Source organism: Triticum urartu, chromosome 1A (assembly GCF_056163025.1).
Source record: "Triticum urartu cultivar PI428250 chromosome 1A, HENAU_Tu73, whole genome shotgun sequence".
Classification (NCBI taxonomy): Eukaryota; Viridiplantae; Streptophyta; class Magnoliopsida; order Poales; family Poaceae; genus Triticum; species Triticum urartu.
This window is the reverse complement of record NC_141873.1, coordinates 28,530,384-28,552,400: the sequence shown is the minus strand read 5'-3', so window position 1 is coordinate 28,552,400 and position 22,017 is coordinate 28,530,384. Positions and strand designations below refer to the sequence as shown.

Below are 22,017 nucleotides of genomic sequence, written 5' to 3'. Positions count from 1 at the left end.
AAAGCACTACTGGCGGCAAGGTGCTTGATTGATTGATTGATTCAGGGTTATTTTTTGTTTCGGTTCTCTTAATATCTAGTACCATTATTGATTCGGTAACACACTTTCCAGGCAAACTATCAGGCCATTGTTAGGTGAGTCAAGTATGCGGTCAACGAAAGCAGCTTTCTTCCTGCAATCATCCGAGTTCTCTCCACTCAAAGCGATACACAAACAGAAACATAAACGAGAGACAGAGTGAAGAGACAGGAAATAGCTAGAGGGATCGATGGCGCCTGTGGTGACCGCTTCGCTCGGTGCGCTGGGTCCCCTGCTGGCAAAGCTCACCGCTTTGCTCGTTGATGAGTGTGGCCGCCCCGCGAGATTCGGTCCCTCCGGTCTGAGCTCACCTGTATGCATGGTGCCCTCAGAAAGTACACCAAGCTTGAGGATCCCGATGACCAGGTGAAGGAATGGATATCTCTGGTCAGGCAGTTGGCCTATGATACCGAGGATTGCTTTGACATTCACCACCTTGGTGATGGTGGGCGTCATGAAGCCGGCTTCAAGGAGTTCTTTCGCAAGGCAGCTCGCCCTCGCCATCTACAAACGCTTGGAGCTCGGCGTGGCATCGCCAACCAAATCGATGACCTGAAGCTTCGTATCAAGGAAGTGAAAGAGCTAAAGACCAGCTACAAGCTGGATGATATTGCTTCTAGCACCTCTGGCAATGCAGCTTTGGATCCCCGGTTGGCTGCTCTTTTTACAGAGGAGGCAGACCTCGTGGGTGTTGAAGGTCCAAGAGATGATTTTGCCAAATGGGTTATGGATGATGGAAATAAGCATTGTTGCAAGGTGTTATCTATTGTTGGGTTTCGTGGATTGGGAAAGACAACACTAGCTAATGAGGTCTATCGCAAGATTCGAGGGCATTTTCATTGTCATGCTTTTGTGTCGGTTTCCCAAAAGCCAGATACAAAGGAAATTATCAAGGATGTGATCTGCCAGGTGTCGAACAATGAGGAATTCAAGAAAGATATTGAGATTTCGGATGAAAAGAAATCGATCTCAAAGCTAAGAGAACTTCTACAAGAAAAGAGGTAATTTCTGGCATTTTTGTTTCCATAAATATGTCTTATTCTAAGCAGTCATTATTTTAATTACTTGTCTCTGCATCTACTTCTATTTTTTCACTTAATTAACTGCACCAAACCATGGATAGTGCATATTATCTCATGACTTGGAATAATATCAGTATGTTCACACAAATAGAACAAAAACTATGTAGTTATGAAATATAATGGTACAATTTTGATTCCAGAACTTTGCCGAAATGGTCAGCACAAGAAAAGAACTAAAACTATTGCTCAAGTTTACGAAAAACAATTCAGTTACAATTTAGAGGCACGCACATAAGAATATGTGCCCATCCTTAGAGTTAAGAGAGGCATGACATCAATGTTATCTCAACAAATAAAAGCTACCACTCGGGTGCTCTTGTGTGTAAGTAAATCCAAACTTGTTGAAGCCATACCTCACACCTCCACTGTCCAGTAGTAAGAGTTTGCAATATAAGTTTGCTTCTCTACCCTAATAATCTATCGACACAAAAATTCAAGCAAATGTTGATGTAAAGGGTTGCAATTTCGTTGAAATTGGCCTTATATATTTGGAAAATAAGCTGTATTAAGTGTGATACCCGTACTTTACTATAGTTTGAGTACGCGAAGAATATGTAATATCATTATTGATTGATGTTATATGTTGACATCTATCAGGTATCTTGTTATCATTGATGATATATGGTCTCTAGTGGCATGGAATGCCATCAATTGTGCATTTCCAGAGAACAGTATTTCTAGCAGAATCGTAGCTACTACACGCATATCAGAAGTAGCTAGCTCTTGTCGTCCAGGTCCTGATGACCAGATCTTCAAGATGGAACCTCTAAGTGATCCTCACTCTGAAAGATTATTTTTCAGAAGAATCTTTGTCTCAGAGAATTGCTGCCCTCATATGTTTATTGAAGTTTCAAAAGCTATCTTGAAAAAGTGTGGAGGCCTATCATTGGCAATAATCAGTATTTCTGGTTTACTAGCAAACAGACCACGTGTTAAAGAAGAGTGGGAGAAGATAAAAAGATCAATTGGTTCGGATTTGAACAAAAGCCAAAGTCTAGAGGGACCGTGGTGTTGCACCAAAGTAATTTCCCCGAGGAATTTTTTTTTAGACTAACAGGAGGGCAGAAAACACACCCCCCCCCCCCCCGGCTCCACCATTTTTCCATTGAAAAACGTGAAACCAGGTACAACGAAAGACACCCTTCTATCAAGGTTTTTCAAAGGACGGATTTGAGGAGCTACCCCCTCCCTGATCTGCCATAACAGAAAAGGGAGTTGGAGCGCTCACGAGCTTGAAAAAAGTAGAACTTATTACAAGACTCAAAATCTAGCACAGGAACTAAAGTGTTCATATTTTTAGAAACTAAAGACGACCCTATTGAGAGAGTCAATTCTTCTTCATGCGCCCATCAGTACAGTTCCAGCTTTCTTCTGGCTCGCCTGGTACGCCCCCCCCCCCCCCCCCCACTTGATTCTCTTGAAGGTTTGAACTGGGGTCAGCGGCAGGTCCAGCGGAGTGGCAGGGCTCAGCAGCGATGTGTGCTTGCAGTTCCTATCAGGGCTGTTAGGAGGTGCCCCCGAGGATTATGTGATTGACAGAGAAAGATTGGTGAGACAATGGACTGCGGAAGGCTTTATTTCTGAGGAGCGTGGGAGGAGCTGTCAAGAGGTTGCTGAAAGTTATTTTTATGAGCTTATCAATAAAAGCCTGGTCCAACCAGCGCACATTCATTGTGATGGGACTTATCATTTCAAAATCCATTGAAGAAAATTCCATCACTGTGGTGAATGGCAGTCAAACTGTTTGGGGAAATCCTCAGTGTTCTATTCGACGATTGTCGATCCAGGACATTGACCAAGAGCTTGCATCTGTATTGGCAAAGAAAGATCTAAGCCATGTCCGGTCTCTTATAATAACAGCATCAGGATGCATCAAACACTTGCCAAGTCTTATTAAGTTTGAAACTTTACGCGTATTAGATTTTGAAGGTATTCAAGACGTAGCAGAGTATGATATGAATGGTATGGAAAAGCTTTTCCTGCTAAAGTACATAAACTTTAGGAGGACGGGCATAATGGACCTACTGTGTGGAACTGTGATGCTACATGATCTAGAGATGCTAGATTTAAGGGCCAGGCCTATTTAATCTCTACTTTACATATACCCTACTAGAAAACCTGGGCAATAAGCCACGGACATTTCTGAAAAAAATAACATGCAGTTAGCATAAGTACAATTAACAATCATTGGTTGTTATTGGTGTGATATGGGAGCAGGTGAGGTTGATACTAGAGCACAGGCATGGGAAACATCGCCTCCACCCATCCGTTGCGGCCGGCGAGCCGCCTGTGACACGCTGCCTGCAGACTTCTCCGTTAGCTAATGGTACCTTTATCTCTCACATCTAACCTTTTCTTTTTATCCATCTATTATGCGCGCGTCGCTGCAGTTGTTTTCAGACCGGGTGTACTTCCTTAATTAAATGCTAATCAGCATGGTTTTCTTTTTTAGCTATTACTTAAACATTCCCCACCCCGTTGAAATCGGGGGGGGGGGGGGGGGGGGGGGCAGAGAGATTATGGAAAGGCAAGCTTGACCTCACTGGTGGAATTCACGGTTAGGAGGAAAGTTGTACAAGGATATCAACACATGCACATGCCCCACATCCGTCAGGGACAGGTTTTGTCTTAGCGCTTTGCCGCGCGCGGCCGCGAGAAAGACAAAGCTTTATTGATAGATGCAGCCCACGGATGCTTTCCCGCACGACCGAGGAATCAAACCACCAAACACTTGAAGTCAAGTCTTGTTCACAAGCACTAGGCGAGCACAAAACATGCAGAGAGTGCATACTTTTTCAGTCGTGCGGCAAAGCACCTGTGCTACGGAACCGTAGCTATCAATCAATTATTGTTGTCTATGGGCCCCTCATGAAGCGAGAAGCTTGTTTGCGCGAATCTCATTGGTGGCATTGTTGCACGCGTTGCAATGCACTATCACATGCGACAATGACTGTGCCGGCAATCCCTCTGGCTCGAGCTCAGGATTCTTGGTGCAGGGCCGGCCGTAGGCCATGGCAAAAAGTGTGGCGGCTTAGGGCCCATCTTAAATAAGGGCCCAATATATCTACATATCATACATTTTTAAAAAGTTGATCCCCATTATTAGCAATTTTTTCTACATGCACATTGTCCACATCATCATGATGCCACGTCACCATTTAGTTTAAAAGACCACCAAAGAAATTCTTCCAAGCGTTTGGTTACACGCTAAGGGACCCACCACAACCTCCCTTTTTCAAACTGTCACAACAACCTTTTAGCGAATCGTGGAATTTAATTTCCACTCAGTTGACATTAGCTCCTCTTTCATCTTCCATAATTGATGAGATAGAGACGAGATGCATCGGCTTATCGACTCCCCAACAAAGGAAAAAGTTCATTTAAAACCCTGAACTCGTAGACATTCGGCGAAACCAACCCTCAAATCGAAATCCCGGTCGATTGTACCCTGAACTATGCAATCTTGGTCTAAATCAAACCTTCGAGTCATTTGGATGGCCGGGATTGCTGGGATTTCACTGAGGGCACACACCTCCACCCCGCTGGGCCGGCCCGCTTTATTTTTTCCGTTAAGAAATAAAAATTCATAAAGGGCGCTACACCTTGCTTCTGCTGGGCTGGCCCGCTTTTGTTTTTTTGTTAAAAAAAAGTGCATGGTGTGCCTTGAACACGTGACCTCGTGCTGTTTTTTCTGTTTACAAATATTTTTATAAATTAAAACATAGAACTGACTTCAAAATAACATTTTCTTACAAAGATGTTCAATGAAATTTAAATATTGTTCAAGGGATATCACAAAAATGTTCAACATGTATTAAATAATGTTCAGCGTATTTCACGAAAATTTTCAATTTTTATTTTAAAAATTTCAACCTATGTAAAAAATGTTCAAAGTATATTTTTAAAGAATTCAACGTATTTAAAAAATCACATTTTTTCCAAGAATTGTTGAAAATTTGAATAAAAAAGGAAATCTGTCGCGATACATTGTACTCTAAAATTGGCGCTGTAATATAGACGTACTGAGTAGGTAGCTAGTGTGGTTGCCGTCACTTTTTCAAATTTTGTTCAGAATTTTAAATTGTTCAGTGTACAAAAAATAAATGTTCAACGGGTATTTAAATGGTTTTTCAGCGCATATCACAAAATTGTTCAATGTGTAGTTAAAAAATGTTCAGATTATATTACAAAGATGTTCAATGTATAAAATTTGTTCATCGTATATCACAAAATGTATAATATGTTTTAAATTATTTCAATGTATATCACAAAAATGTTCGCTGTGTAAAAATTGTTCATCGTACAGTTAAAAAATGTTCAATGTATATTCGAAAATCGTTCGTTGTATATACATTTTTGTTCATATTTTCAATAATTGTCGACGTTTTAACAGTTTGTTTGAGTTTTAAATTTCTTCAAGAAAACATTGTTCATTTTTTTGAACGAAGATTAAAAAAACGGATCTGCCGCGCACCATACTACTTTAAAATTACGCTGTAGTCGAATACCCATCTGCATCGCTAGCTGCACTGGCTGTCGTCACGCCTATCCAGGGAAAGGTGCCGGGTTCGAATCCAACCAGCGGCACAACTTTTAGTTCGTCACAATTTTTTCCGTACGTTCGCTCGTTTCCTGGCAATGGGCCGGCCCGTTTAGTGAGCCCTACGTGGAAGCTCTTCTCTTTGACGCTATCCGCAATTCTGCCGCAAAGAGCGACAAAAAAATAAAGACAAATTTTTTGAGCAAACAAACAAATACATGGGCTGGCCCAGCGCGGAGGACGCGTACTCCTTGGCCCACCAGCTAGACAAAATCCTGGTTGACATTTGTCATGGATCGCTTTAGACCGGGATTGCATAGTTCAGGATGCAATCGACAAGGATTTCGATTTGAGAATTTGTTTCACCGAACGACTACGAGTACAGGGTTTAAAATAAACTTTTTTCCCCAACAAATTATGCCTGCACGTCTTATCTTCTCTACAATGAAGACTCGCTCCGCCATCATCCGGCCACGCCAAAGCCAAAGGCACTGATGTTCCTCCCACCGGCCGGCCGCGCTAGCCGCAGCCTCTTTCTTCGTCCACATACGCAGCGCCTACCTCTGTCGGCCGTCCGTGCCAGCCAATCCGGGCACACAACTGCTAACAACCTGAAACGGCGCTACTCCTATTCGACGCCACGGCGGCCAGCTTGCCGAGGCACCAGGCCACCGCTGGCCTCCGACCATTGAGGTGCTCGCAAGCGATCAGCCGCTCATCTCATGTCTTCTCTATTCCCAATCTCCTTGGCCATGAAGCTCTGCATGTTTTTGCGCCACCCATCTACCGAGGTGTTACTCACCCTCCATCGCCAAGTAAGATCAACCCGATTGTGCGATGTCGTCCTCACTGTTCGCCGCCATTCAGGACAGCCGCCGCCTCCGACTGGTAAGGATTGAGCTTCACCGTGTGGTTGTCGTCAGGCGCGCAGCCCACCGCCCTTCACGGATCCAAGCCCGCTGGCAAGACCCGCTGCCGAGAGGAGCAGAACATGCATCGGGATTTCACCAGTACGCTGCAGCCTCGACGCATCCAACCCCAGCCACCTCAACGTGTAATTAATCTACCTCCTCAAGGTCGACCTCCACCACCGCCCTGCTGCACGGAAGCGACAAGCCGCCGACCCTCATAGGACTTCCCCGCCCCTGCTAAATTGCCCTTTAAACAATTCAGCGGGATCGCTCCCATCGTCTTCAACTGTCCAACATCAGGTTCGTATTTGTGCATCCATGACTATATACAAATACAACTATTGCAACTATTTATATTTTTTTTAGAAAATGAGGAGGACCTCCGGTCTCAGCATCTGGACGATGCATGCAGTCACTTTATTAATTATTCACATAAAACTTTACAAAATCATACAACAGTAAGACTAAAGCCACCGTTTAGGCAACATTTGTCGCTACTCCTAACCAGTTGATGAAATGACGCTCATAGTCTGGGCTTAATACCAAACAGACCTCGCATCCAAACCTAATATCTAAGACCTGAGGTCCCAACTAGGACGCCTGCCGGGTATGGGGCATCCACCAGTCCGGCACACTCCTCAACCAGGACGCCTGCCGGGTATGAGGCCGCCGCAGCCACCTTCCATCAATCCATCTTCAGTGTTGTACTGTTGCATCTACTTTGCCCGGTCTCGTTGCCGTCGACGCCACCATGGCGCCAAACAGCTCCACCGCCCTGCGCTCGTCCATCCAGCCGCATCCGTCGTCGATATGCAGCTGCACCATGCCACCAAAACTCGTCGTCATCTATGCGGTAGACACAATGTCGCACCACCTGGCAACCTCCACACTGTCGCCATTGTTGGAGGTACTCGGAGCCCACCATCCACAGCATCTCTCCCCGAACAGCAGGTCCTCCCAAGACGGCGCCTCCATGGAGGATACGACACGTAGGACGCCGCCGCTGCCCAATCCAGATGAATTTTGGACTTTCGTTCGGGAGGGGTTCGGAGGTGGATAGGAGAGACCTCGGCTTCACCTCCATAAAGGGTAACGACATCGAGTGACATCACCGATGCCGGGCCGGCCTAGCCGACCAAACTTTCCTCCGGTCCCCATCCTATGCCACCAAACCTCCGTCTGCTCCAGATCCGACAACGAGCCATGATCCAAAACCTGCGAAGATGCAAGAGCCATGGAGCTCGACCCGCCAGAAAGGAGAACCGAGAAGAACCCATTGTAGATCTCCAGACGCCGAAACCAGCGGTCCGACGTGGCCAGTGACGACCATCACCACCCTGCGGCGGCCGACGAAGTCCGAAGACAGGATCCAGATGGATCCGATCTGGATCCGGCGGCACCCACAACCACCGAGCAGGCCCAACGCAGCCACCACCTTGCGACGCACAGGCCGCCACCGCCGCCCCGCGCACGACGCCGCCGGGAGACCCGCCTGCCGCGCCGCGGAACCCCACGTTCGCCCGGCGCTCCTCTCGACCCCGCTGTCCCGCGCTAGCCAAGACGAAGAGGATGGGGAGAAGCCCCGCCGCCGCCCAGTCGGCCAGGCTTCGCCCGGCGGCGCTACGGACGGCGGCGAGGAGGGAGATGGGCGGAGGAGGTGCGAGACGCGGCGGCTAGGGTTTCCCCTCAGGTAGCGCGAGGGGGCAACTATTTATATACAGCAAAGTGCAAGTTTATCCAGGAAATATTCTGTCCCAGATTACATTTAGCTCATTGTTGGTAAATGATGGGAGACTAATTTACCTTTCAAATGAGAATGTACCAGTTAAATATGTATTAAATAAGTACAAGACTGACAAACCTAACCTACTCTGGGCTAAACCTGGTGTGGGACCCCCCTTCTGGAAAGGGGTTACTTGGGCGCTGGCTGGGATTAGACCTTTCTATAGATGAAAATTAGGAAATGGGCGTAAGATCAGTTTCTGGCATGATGTTTGGATTGGAGATTCTTCTCTAAAAACCCAATTCTAGGAGATTTTCACCATTTGTCAACAACAAGAATGTAGCGTGGCGCAGGTCTGGGATGGGGAGAACCTTAAGCTTTCCTTCACTAGATGCGTGGATGATAGAGTCTTTGCCAGGTGGCAGGATTTGCTCCAGACACTTGTGACCAGTGTGCCTAGTAGCGAGGAAGACCAACCTGTATGGTTGCTAGAGGCATCTGGGGTTTATTCTGTAAAGTCATACGATAACATGATTAATTGGGGCGGGGTTTCTACCCCTGTGTGGAAGAACTTTTGGAAAATCTTAGTCCCACACAGATACCTAGTGCTCCTCTGGCTAGCTTTTCATAACAAGATTTTAACTAGAGGTAATCTAGATAAAAGATGTCATGTTAGCCATAAGACATGCCTTTTCTGTTGTGAAGATGAGTCAGTACATCATTTGCTGTTTGAATGTGTGGTTGTAAAAGAAGTCTGGTCGGATATAGCACAATTCTTTGAGTTTGATTATCCACGATGTATGCGGGAGTTGTCTGATCTGTGGAGTGCTAACAATAAAAAGACTGTTGTTAACATTGCCTGTGTTGCTGCCGTTTGGAGCATCTGGACCATGTGTAATGAACTTTGTTTTCAAGGCATGCCGTGGATAAGTATTCGGGTGATCTTGGGGAGAGCTTGTGCACTATTACATCAATGGAAGATCATGTGCGTGGGGGATCAGTCGGTGCTACTGCGACGCTGTCTCCTGTTGCTGTACCGGCGAAGAGGAGAGCTGCTGCGCATTGCGTGGCGGGAAGAACCAAGGCTGGCGTGAACAAGGAACTAGTTGGCTTCATGCTGAGAGCTCACTCAGGGTGGTCCCCCTGTCAGAGGGCCGGCGATTCATGTAATAGGCTAGTTTTTTTCTTCATAGACCAGCTGCTGATGGCTGCCATGTGTGGCTTTGCCTTACTTTATCTGCTCTTAGTAGTGTAGTTGCCTGGCTTGCTACTCTGATTAGCCCCGAGAACGCTTAACTGTTACTCCCTCCGTTCTAAAATACTTGACTTCAATTTGTTTAAAAATGGATGTACCTATATACTAAAATATGTCTAGATACATCTATATTTTAATAAATGGAAGGCATATATTGTGGAACGGAGGGAGTACCTGGGTGTGGTGCCCCGTTTTTCTAATAAAATGGGAAGGGAGGAAACCCCTTTGGATCAAAAAATATGTATTAAATAGTTAAATATCTGACACTTCAGAACTGATGTCGGTTTGAGAATGGATAAATTTCGACATATTTGATGGATACCAAGACTAACCAATTATGTGTCTTTCCTATGCTTCTCATGTTTCTAGAGCGACCAGATGAGGAGCTGTGTGGGGATTTTGATATGGCCATGTACATGTAGGGATCTCATTGTCAAGAGATCATGATAGAGAGGCTAGAGCTTAGTTACAGAGAAGTATGCATGCATGTCTATAATGTACATCCAGTGAACATGTGGTAGAGGGGCATGCCCAGGTATGACATGGAAGTAACATATGCAGTGAATGCAAGAAAAAATGGCTGTATCGTAGATGCAGCACAAAGAAAGCGTGCTAGCATAAATAGACTGGAGGACGAGTAGTTGGACTAAGTTCATGAAGGATAATACCAACATTCTAGGAGGTCTCTTTCTCACTTCTTTTATTTTTGTTTCATTTTCCTCTATTGGATAACGTGATAGTAGTTTATTGGTGCTAATCTTAGTTCTAAATTGAATTGATATTGTGAGATACCATGATAAGCTTAAATGAATTGATATTTTTTTTAGATATGGAGTTGCTTTTTCTCTATTTTATTCTCTTATGATCATTACGCTCCATGTTTTTACTATTTTTTGACTTCATAGATCTTTCCTTAATAATAAAACACGGGCTGAGTCTGACGGGTTCACCGTCGCGGTGTTTTTACACAAAGGTCCTATACTTTTTAGGAATTAACCCGCCATCCCTACTTTAGTTAAACGATTCGTCCATGTCGTCTTCCTTTCCAGCCGCGCCGCACAAGGATGGATAAGGCGAGCGATCCGCAGTGTGAGCTGCGGAGCAGTTGAAGGAGCGGCGGGGAGGAGGACACTCCATGGCGGCTGTGCTTGGGGCTCCGACGAGCAGAGGCGAGCGGTGACAGGAGAAGCTCTGCGGCAACGTCCTGAAGGCCATCAGCCATGGCCGTTGTGGCTTCGCATGCACCCGCGAGTGGATCTGCGTGGCTGGATGGTGCGCACGCGGCCGCTGACCTTCGCCGACCGGACTCCTCTCCTTGCAGCAGCCGTGCCGCCGTCGCACCAAGGCTAGATTCGTGCGCTGCGTCGAGCTCCGCCTCCCCCCTGCGCACAGCCGCCGCCTCTTCCATCCTCATCCCCATGCAGCTGCGCGCTCTCGTCTGCCCCCATGGCGAGCTTCGCCTCCTGCGTGTGGTCGCCGCCTCCCTCGACCTCCACCTCAGTTTCAGTCAGATATGAAAACCACCGGGGGCGAAAATATATATTAGAGCATATGCACCTAGGCCCTCCCTATCTAGCCATATATTTCCTACTTTAAGATTCGTGTTAATATATTTCTCTTTTTTATTTCTCTCACATAGAGCATATCTTAAAGTTCAAACTGTTAGAATAAATCTGAGGCACTCCGTCGATCTACTGAGGACCAAGCAATCACACGAGGCACGACACTGAGATTTGTTAACGAGGTTCACCGTCATGGCTACATCCCCGGGGCCCGACTACTGGCGCTCCTCCCCATGATACCGCTACAATACCGCTCCTCGGCCGCCCGGGCGCCTGCACACGCCGCCGGCTCCCCCCGCGTGCCTGTGCTATTATGTTGGCATAGATTACATCGTGTGTCTACCCTCACTATATATGAGAGGCCTAGAATACAAGTGTCCTATTACGACACAACTCCTACCCTGTCTACACACAGTGCAAATCAAGTCCAACTGTAACCTACCTTGTACAATAATATTCGACACAATTCTAACAAACTCCACCTTGGCAAATATTCTTCATCATCTTGAATTCATCCATGCGTCGAACCGCCATGTACATTGGACTCGAGATACGCCATGAGCACCGCTGCTACTCCCAGACTCCATGTAACTCCACCTGCAACTGTAGTCCCTTCTCGTCTTCTTCACAATCAACACTCGAGCAAAATTAAGTTCCTCATTACTCTACCTTGTGCTTCCAACCTCCGGAGAATCTATTCAATGCCATCACACACCGATCACTGTCTGCGTGAAAGTGAACGACTCGCATATTGGATGCCACATATAAGAGTTACCTGAACTCAACATCACCGCTCTTTCATCGCCGTCTGTCTGAAACTTGAAGGAATTTCACCGTCGCCATGTGTCACCCTGAGTCAAATTCATAGTTGTCTCACCCTTTTTCCCGGATTGTCTCTGACATGTCCCACAACTATAGCACTCCACCTCCTTCTGTACTTGTCATCCGCGCTTTGCCATGTGCACTGAACACCACAAAATATACGGTCGTGTACTCTCTCAGCTTTTGACAATTTCAGACTTTCCGCCACTTTCTCAGATTCTCCACAGTCAGCTCTTGTCCATCAACTAGCACCGATAGACCCAGTCACCAACTTGAATCTGGTACTCGTCAACACTGTTTTAGCACCCTCTGCACACTTTATCTGACCACATGTCTGATGACCAGTGCCTTGGCCTGTCGCTGTGTCCCGTGCTTACCGCACGCCTCGCCACTATCACCGCGTCGAGCCTCTGATGTCCTGGTCGAGTCTCCCGGGTAGCTAACCCACACTGCCTCAACCGTCACTGCAGAGAACCACCGATCATCACCGACCGATGCCGAGTATCACGTCTCCATCAGACCATTGGGCCCCAGTCCGATCCACATGTCACTCACTATCCCGCTGAAATAGGCTTCGATTCTCCGATATCTTACACCGTAGCCCCTCCATCAGCACAGAGTGAAGTCACCCATCAGACTCCAACTCCACCTTCTACATGACTCCATGGTGGTTGTACATGCCACCCCCCGCGCCCTGTTGACCTCAAGCTCTCATGTGTACACTGCCTTGAATCAACCATGCGCAATAGTCTGTCGAAGCCGCACAAGCCCTCAGGCTTGCACCACGTGTTTCCACGCCCCAGAAGTCGGCCACCATCAGCATCACGCTCCTATGTCGTCGTCGCTGAAATCACCACCATCTTCTGCTTTTGACCAACATCCATGTCGACCCATCAGACTGTCCAATCCGACCCAGCCGAATTATCTGACTGCAACCATGCTTCACCCTGCATCGTGTCCGCCTCGCACAACTGTGCATTGCCTTGACGCCCTGTGTCTACATGATCCTGTCATGGCATGCTCCAGACTCCTCCGAGCCTTATACGCACGTCGCCAACCTCGCCACCTGCACCATAGATCCTCACGCTACCATCCATATACACAACCTGTGTACAAAGAAATAAAGCCCAAAAATCCACCACATGAGCCTTCCTGTATACACTTATCCGTGAAGATCAATAAAATAAACTCCCAACTCCACGTGTGTTCCTGTAGGCTGTAGGTCTATCTTTTCTCTTCTTCCGATGGATAGCACCAGTCTCCATTGCGTAGCTCTTTTCCAAACAAATCACATGTCGTTGCATCCTTCGGCTCAACAGTAACCACACCGTAGCACCGATCCGCTTCTGCCCCAGCCTTGCCTGCACACACCCGTGCCTGAGCCGCACCAGGCGTTTGCCTTGCACCCAAGCATCCGTGGCACCAGCACAGCCTGCTGCCTTGTACTCAGCCCGATCGGTCTCCATGCAATTGGCAGCCATCGCGCCATCCGCAACTCTCCAGCAGCACACCAGCCCGGCTGGGCCTTGCCACCCTCCTGGACCGCACCAGGCCACCACGCCGTGATCCAATCTCGATCCAACTCGCCGAGTCCTCTGGAACACGCCGCCGCCACTAGTTACCAAACCAAGTCGACCGATCCAATCGGCTCCGATACGCTGGCTCCACGTATGTTACGCCACCTCTGCAAACTGATCTTAATCTTTGCCTGCTTCCGATTGCTTCTGACACAAACAGAACTCCCGTCGTTCCATCGATCTTTCCCGGTCGCACTGCTCGACCACCGATCAATTCAACGAATTCTACTCCACCTCTCGATCAACAATCCACAACCTTTTCGTAACCTTGCTCATGATACCACTTGTTAGAATAAATCCGAGGCGCTCCGTCGATCTACCGAGGATCAAGCAATCACACGAGGCACGACACCGAGATTTGTTAACGAGGTTCACCGTCATGGCTACATCCCCGGGGCCTGACTACGGGCGCTCCTCCCCATGATATCGCTACAATACCGCACCCCTGCCGCCCTGGCGCCGGCACACACCGCCGGCTCCCCCCGCGTGCCCGTGCTATTATGTTGGCATAGGTTACATCGTGTGTCTTATATATGAAAGGCCTAGGATACAAGTGTCCTATTATGACACAACTCCTACCCTGTCTACACACAGTCCAAACCAAGTCCAACTGTAACCTACCTTGTACAATAATATTTGACACAATTCTAACACAAACCTATGCAGTGTGGCAAAGCTTTCTAAGTAGAATCTAGAATAAATCTTTCAGATTTTTTTGTCAAATATAAATATAGAAAATACGTATTGTTTGATTAAAAAATCATATTTTTAGTATTTATATCGGGCAAAAAATTCTAAAAGATTTATCCTAGATTCTAGTTAGAAAGCTTTAATTAGCACACTGCATAGGTTTGAACTTTAAGATATGTTCTATGTGGAAGAAATAAAAAAGAGAAAATTTTATATAAAAAGTTAGTTGTGTCGCACGAATCTTAAAGCGGTATTGGAAAGCTAGGATAGCAGAGTCTGGGTGCAAGTGTTCTAAAAATCCACGTCCCCACCGGGGGGGGGGGAGGGGGGGTGGCACCGAAGCAGATAAGCTCCTTAATCGGACGCGGGGCTTCCTCGCGATGTCACGGTAGCCAGAGCAATGGCTCGGCCAGCCACCCAAGAAATGCCCCCGAAAACACCAAAGCCGCCGCCACAGCGAACAGGAAGGACCCCAGATGATGCTCGTCGCCGGAGACTGGGGAGACGCGGCGGTCGGCTTCGGCGGCGGCGAACGGCGCCTGAAGGGTGCGGAGCATGTAGAGGGCTGAGGCGGACGCGGTGGAAAACGCGGGCGGTGAAAGGAGAGCACGGGGCCGTGTGCGGCGGTTGCGGCGGGGATGAGGAGGGCGCGACCGGGTCGGAGCAGAGGAGGGCCTGGAGATCCTTGAGAGAGGTCGAGTTGAAGGAGAGGCGAGGCGAGGCGGCGGTGAGCGCCGTGGAGGAGCAGGTTGACGCGGAGGTGGGGGAGGAGGAGCGCGTCTTCACACAGGGCAGAGCAGACGGATGGAGTAGCCGGGGATGGGGGTCTTATGGAATGGACAGCCGTGGGTTTTTTTTTCTTTTATGAGGGTAACCGTGGGCTTTTTCTTTAAAGCAAACGACTATGAGGTCTGAGCTAGCTGCTACCAAAATAACACCAACACTCTCAATGGACCATAGTTTCAAAAAAAAATCTCAATGGATCAAACACAAAAGTAGTGCTAAAAAAAAGACATGCAATATAATATTCCAAAAAAATTCTTTCACCATAAAAACATTTCAATTTTTAAAAATATTCTCAAAAATCTAAAAAACCTACTCAAAGTTATAAAAAATCATGTTTTACTGAACAACAAAAAAATTAATATCTCTACTATTAAAAGAGGATCGGACAACGTGATGGTTCGACCTCCCTTCACACGTACAATAGCCATCGACAAAAAATCTCTCAGCCTCGCGCAAGGGCCGCTATCCCACGTACATGAAAACTGATCCATTTTTTCCCACGGTCGATCCCACTCCCTTTTCTCCACGCGAGCCTTATCATGCACCCGCTCCTTGGCCACGATCCCCACGAGCCTCCAGCCTCGCATTCGACCCCCTCGATCAAGGGGCACTCTCCCTGCGTGACCTCGAGCAGCCGCCGACATCACCATCCCCGTGCGGCCGCGCCTCGCCAGGCCTTGGCTCTGCGCGCCGCCGTCACCACCACTCCCTCATCTCTCTCTCCCTCTCGATCCGATCGCTCCCTCAGTCGGACGCCGTTGCCTCTCTCTCGCCTCTCCCAATCTGATAGTGGTGATGGGAGGAGGAGCACCGAGGTGGCGGAAGGAGACGAGATCAAGAGGAGCGGAGCAAGTAGCAGTGTCAACAACACGCGGCAGCGGCCGATTTGGCGAGCGGAGTCAACGAGGGGTTGTTGGCGGCTGATTCGGCTGGGAGCAGAGCAGCCTGAGCCACGGCTGGCCTCTTCCTTGCTTTTTTCTCTTGGGTGTTCCCCTTATTCTCTGGGGTGGCAACGAGTTTGATGGGCAGAGGAATTCCCTATCTCTTGTGGACTAGTTGGTTCTTCGCTTAGGAATGAACAGAGGAATTGATTATCTTTGCAAGTCTACTGAATCTTCCACTCAAGGTATGTATGATTGATCTTTGTGCTTATGTCGATCGATGATGATACAGATTTTGGTGATATACTGTTTTTGTTATATGTACATAGGAGTGGTTATCAATCTATTGTTAGTTCTACAACCTATTACTTATATACCTTAAACCTGTCAGATTGGGTGGTCTCCGGTTGAATTTCAATGGTCCAAGGATTCTGTATTAGTACAAGATTTCAAAAAGAGAGGGCTCAGACATGGTCACAAGAATGAAGGTGGAGTGGAAAGAGGAGCGGACAGAAAGATGTCTCTCTCTCTCTCCCTCCATCACAAGTATGCCTCTATTATCTTTTTTTATCTAACCATGTCAGTATTTCCTTCTATCACTATTTCTGTCACAAGGCAAGTTTGTTTCCATGATGTAATGTTCACAAGGGGATGCCCATTCTATACCTGCACAATATTGTCTTCCATTTTATACCTGAATAAATATAGTCCGAGGTTACTTAATCTTATAATACAATTTCAGAATTTCCCTATATGTTTTTTTACAGGTTCAACACATGTTCTTATTGCTAAAGTAGCCCAACTTCATTGTACAGTGGACACCATTCTTTTAAATAATTGCTGTTGTGGTATTTGTGTGGCACTAATTAATCAACATATTAAGCATTGTGATCAACTATAATATATTGTATGATAGTAAAGCTGAAACTTAGAAACAAGTAGGAACTATCGATAGATACCGAGTCCCAATAAATACATTTTGAACCTACTATCTTTGGGAGAAAGATGTCAGCATCTAAAGGTGTGGCAAAAAAGTTTGATAGATAGTTCAAGAGTAAGGAACATAGGATGGGGACAAATTTTGTTCTCATGGTCCTGCTATATATTGTGTTAAGTTCTGATTCCAAGGTTTTTATGGGATTCAAAAATAAGGACCATCAGAACGTGAACTCTCTTCTTCATCTACTGAAATGTTCCTTGTAGGTTATCATGTGAAGAATGCCAAGAGAGGAGTTTGGCCATTTGGTACAGCTAGAAGTTAAAAAATGATCTTTGCTAAGTTTCCAAGATTGTTGTATGACCTTAATAATAATTACTGGTTAAAGATGATTTCTTTTAAGTTTTCAAGATTGATGTATGAGCTTAACAATTTAGAATAGTTTCAGCTTGTTACTAGGATTTAGCAGCACAAACAGATTTTTTACACGCCGTCTACAGGGAGTTCTCAATTTAAAATGGATGCAATTGTGTAGTACTCCCTCCGTTCCAAAATAGATGATTTAACTTTGTACTAACTTTAGTACAAATTTAATATAAAGTTGGGTCATCTATTTTGGAACGGAGGGAGTAGTCAAGAATATCGTCAAGGACTGTATATAGTTTAATAGGACATAATTAGTTATGTTTTTACTTGGATACGGTGGAGAGCAGGGCGGTTGGCGGGATGAAAAACATAGGGCGCCTTGGCGAAGGTGAGGTGGGCATCATTTGGTTATAAAGGGTGAAGAGTGAGGTGGGCTTCATCCGGTTTTAAAGGACATGGTTCCAGCTAGAAATGTCCCTCTAGAAAACTAAGCAGAAAGGGGAGGTTGTGACAAAAAAAAGAGAAGGGTGTGTCATGGGATGGGACTTTTGTTGGGCCTGAATGTTTGAGATAACATGGCGAATAGTCTGGAGAACCACATTTCTCCTCCACATGTGGTCTGGATTTGGGAGAGTCTGAACTGTATTTTGGGGAGCCTACTGGGCGCCCATTTGATGTTCGGACACACCCAGACATATCTTCCGCCTTGAAGACAACCTTAATCATTTGTTTGATTCATTTATATGTATGATAGCCCGTTGCAACGCACAGTCGTTCTACTGGTACTTTTTAATAGGGTGAAATGAAAATTAGGCGCTGAATAGGTCATCACAAACATTGTTAGGATACGTCCAAATTACAAAGTCCAAAAAGAAATACTCGGTGTAGCCATATTTCTAATGTTTGCAACAATTGGATTACAAAAGCATAAAAATTACGGAACAAAAATGCCCACAAAATTACACACATAAAAATAGTTTAAGAATATTTCAAGAAATATGTTCGTGCGTTTTTAAAAACACTTAAAAATCACCCAAAAAAGAACTACTAACTACAAAAAACATTTCAAAATGTAAAATAGAAATAGTTAATTTACATAAAAATATTTCATAAAGAAATGTGCCGATTTACATAATTTTTTATACTACTCTTCAAAAGGTTTTACATTTTAAATGAAAATATTAATTTTTAATAAAAACAAGGAAATTTTCACATTCAAAATTTATTTAAATTAGATATATAAAGTGGCAAAATGTACCCATGAAGCAAGTCCTGTCACATTTATCTCCTGATGCAACGCACGGACATTTGTACTAGTCTTTCTAATATACAATGCTATAAACTCCCGCTGCAACGCGCGAGATATCATCTAGTTTAAATAAATTACAACAAAATTAATTTGAAGAACAAAAAATCTACATGGAGTAGGGGACATATGCCCCCCCCCCCCACCCCCCTCTTGGCACACTTCACCAGGTTGTATGTATTCCGTAGCACGGGTGCTTTGCCGCACGACTGAGAAAGTGTGCACTCTCTGCATGTTTTGCATTGGTCTAGTGCTTGTGGACAAAAGTTGACTTCAAGTGTTTGGTGGTTTGATTCCTTGGTCCTGCGGGAAAGCACTCGTGGGCTGCAGCTATCAATAAAACTTCTTCTTTTTCGCGGCCGTGCGGCAAAGCGCTAAGACAAAACCTGTCCCTAACGGATATGGGGCCCGTGCATGTATGGGTATCCTTTCATTGCTTTGCTGTCCCAGGCGGCTCACCGGCCGCCCGCAATGGATGGGCGGAGGCGATGTTTCCCGTGTCCGTGCTCTAGTATCAACCTCACCTGCTCCCGTATCACACCAATAACAATCAAGGATTGTTAATTGTACTTATGCTAACTGCACGTTATTTTTTCAGAAATGTCTGTGGCTTATTGCCCAGGTTTGCTAGTAGAGTATATGTAAAGTAGAGATTGAATAGGCCTGGCACTTGCAGTGGGTCCTGTTCCCTTTAACTACGTGTGGAATTGTTCAGCTCACCAAACTACATCATCTAATCGGTTTTTTAGAAGAGTGGAAGATACCTATCGGGATTGGGAATATGACAAATTGACAACCTTAAAGGAGATCTCAGGCTTTGATATCACCACGAGTTCAGTAGGTGCAGTGAAGGAGCTACGTGGGCTGATCAATTTGAAGGTACTCCATGTGCAGTACAAGGAGAACGGTGCAGAATCTCAGGAGTACAAGAGACATGCAGAGGCGTTACTCTCCTCACTATGCAAACTTGGCAGCTACCAACTCCAGTCCGTTGGTATATCTGGTGGCAAGTCAACTCAATTCGAGTTATTAGATTCCTGGTCTCCTCTTCCATCTTGCCTCCAAAGATTTGAGATGAGCACCCCGTACTGTTTATCAAAACTGCCAAACTGGATTACTCCAGCACTCACTACTCTTGCATACTTTAGACATCAATTTAAGTGTAATAACAGAGGAGGTTCTTGGCATACTTGGAGAGCTGCCTGCATTACTTTCTCTGAAACTTTACACCGACACGGTCCATAAAGACAGGCTAGTTTTGCAAGGCACAGGATGCCGATGTTTGAAGGAGTTCCTTTATGAACCTTTTGGTGAAGGTGCAGGGACCCTTCTATTTGAGGAAGGGGCATTGCCAAAGCTCGAGAAGCTTGAGCTGTGGTTGTCTGTGTCAATGGCGAAGGCCTATGGGTCTACTTAGGTATTGAGCACCTCCCATATCCGAAAGATGTGCAAGTTACGTTTCAGAACCGGGATGCCACATCTTCTGAAGTTGAGGCTGCTGCAGCTGTCATAAGGAAGGAAGCAAATCTCCATACCAACCATCCCAGGTTAACTCCCTATGGAGTAATGAAAGAATGACAAGAGGTATTGCTACTTTTATTATTACTAAATGTAAATAGTTCATGATGTCTGCAATCAAGTTAATTGGTTTCCCCCCTTGAATATATGTGTATTTTCTCCATATATTCAAGAAGCTTCTTGAGGGCTGATACTCTTATCTTTTAGGGAAACTATTCAACTAAAAAATAGCTGCGGGTGGTTTGACTGGAATCGTGTCCTGAAGCTACTATTCTCGTTCCCTGAAGCTCAAATAAAAGTTGCTTTTGATTATGTTATTCATTTTTATTTTGTGTTGATGATATTCATTTTGCTTGGCGTGTGAACTTTGAATCAAACTCTTCCGATTTATTTACTGCAGTTAAGAATTAGTATTACATTAAGAAGATCTCCATCTGTGTGGAGCTTTGTCTTCATATACGCCAGTACTATTTGATTGTAACTTAAATATCCAGAGAAAAGTTGGTTCACTCGTGAGTAACTCACGGAATTAACTACCTCGTGATATGCAAACGATTCCGCCGATTCAACCAGCAGCCAGAGTTCTACATGCTGAAATTCAGTGATTGTTTCAGTTAGTTGCAAAATGGGAACTTATAATGTAAGCTACTCATGTTGAGTATTAACAGCTGTGATTTCGCAGAGCGCTCTTCACTTTATTATTCAGAATTTCATTATGAGATACAGCAATTCTGAACCCTACCATTGTTTATATACTAGGCCCGGTATACCAGCGTATTCGAGTATGGAAAACTCCAAACACCTGGGCTCTGTTTGATAGCAGAGTATCTAAGTATTTCGAGAACACTATAGCATTTTTAGAATGCCATAGTTTTATTTACTTTGAGTTTTTTAGTTATCGCAAAAACTTTACTAGTATTAATAGTATAGTAGATTTACATTGTCCCCTCAAAATAGTAGATTTAGAAAGACAGAGTATTTTCTCCGTTTAAGAAAAACCTGGACCTCTTCTCTTTTTTTAAACGGAGGGGACACATGTCGCTAGCCATTCGCAACAACTCAACTTGCCTCGCCTGATGTCAAAAAAAAAACTCAACTTGCCTCGCCTCGCCGCGCCGCCGCGCAAAACATCGCAAACCAGAACCTTTACGGTAGGGTCAACATATACAGTTTTTTTTCCGTTTTGCAAAATGACCGAAAGTGAAGAGGCGCTCCTACCGTACTGTTTCGATCACTATGTCGTTTCCCTGGTCTCCTTCATATATCCAGCTGACGAACAGTTAAGGTGATCGACGACCACCACGACGGCCGGCCGAACGACGCCAGCAAGCCACGGATGGTGCCGAGGCTCGCGTATGTTAAGCCTCTGTTCTCCCTTTCCTCTTCCCCTCCCTCTGTCCTCTCCATTTTAGGTTAGGGCTCCTTATCAAGGTTTGCTTCGGTGGACAAAATCGATGGTAGTCAGGACACATGTTAGGCATTGTTGTTCAGTAATGGTACATTGGTCAATTCGATCATCATATGTGGGGATTATATTGTTCGGCCCCAAAGAATTGGGTAAAAGGACTGAATTTAGAACACTTAAGACTGAAAGTATAATGCAAAATGGTGAATTTGCACAGTTTGTTTTAGCTACTTAACAATTTGTGTTAAATACCTAATTTAAGTGGTATGCTGTACACGTAGTTAGTGTTTCTTAACACTTGGATGCTATGCAGGCTTAAATGTTGGAAGAAGACATAATTATTTAACACTAAGAGGCTGAATTTTAGTGGTATGCAAAACATGTCCTCTGTTTTCGCTTATTTTTGTTAAAAACTGAATTTTAATGCAGTGTAGTACATGTAGCTAGTGATTCTTAACACTTACATGCAATGCTTTGGCTACTGTTTAAATGCAAAAGCACTTGTAAAAGCTAACCCTGCCGCCACCGGTACCATTTTTGTGCGCTTTTTGGCCCCGGAACCATTTTCAGATTAAGAC

At 45.5% G+C, this 22,017-nt stretch overlaps 1 pseudogene; it reads left to right on the top strand.

The window, feature by feature from the left end:
• The first annotated feature begins 238 nt into the window (after window positions 1-238).
• On the top strand, window positions 239-20,094 carry LOC125528041 (disease resistance protein RGA5-like; annotated as a pseudogene).
• Window positions 20,095-22,017: the final 1,923 nt, after the last annotated feature.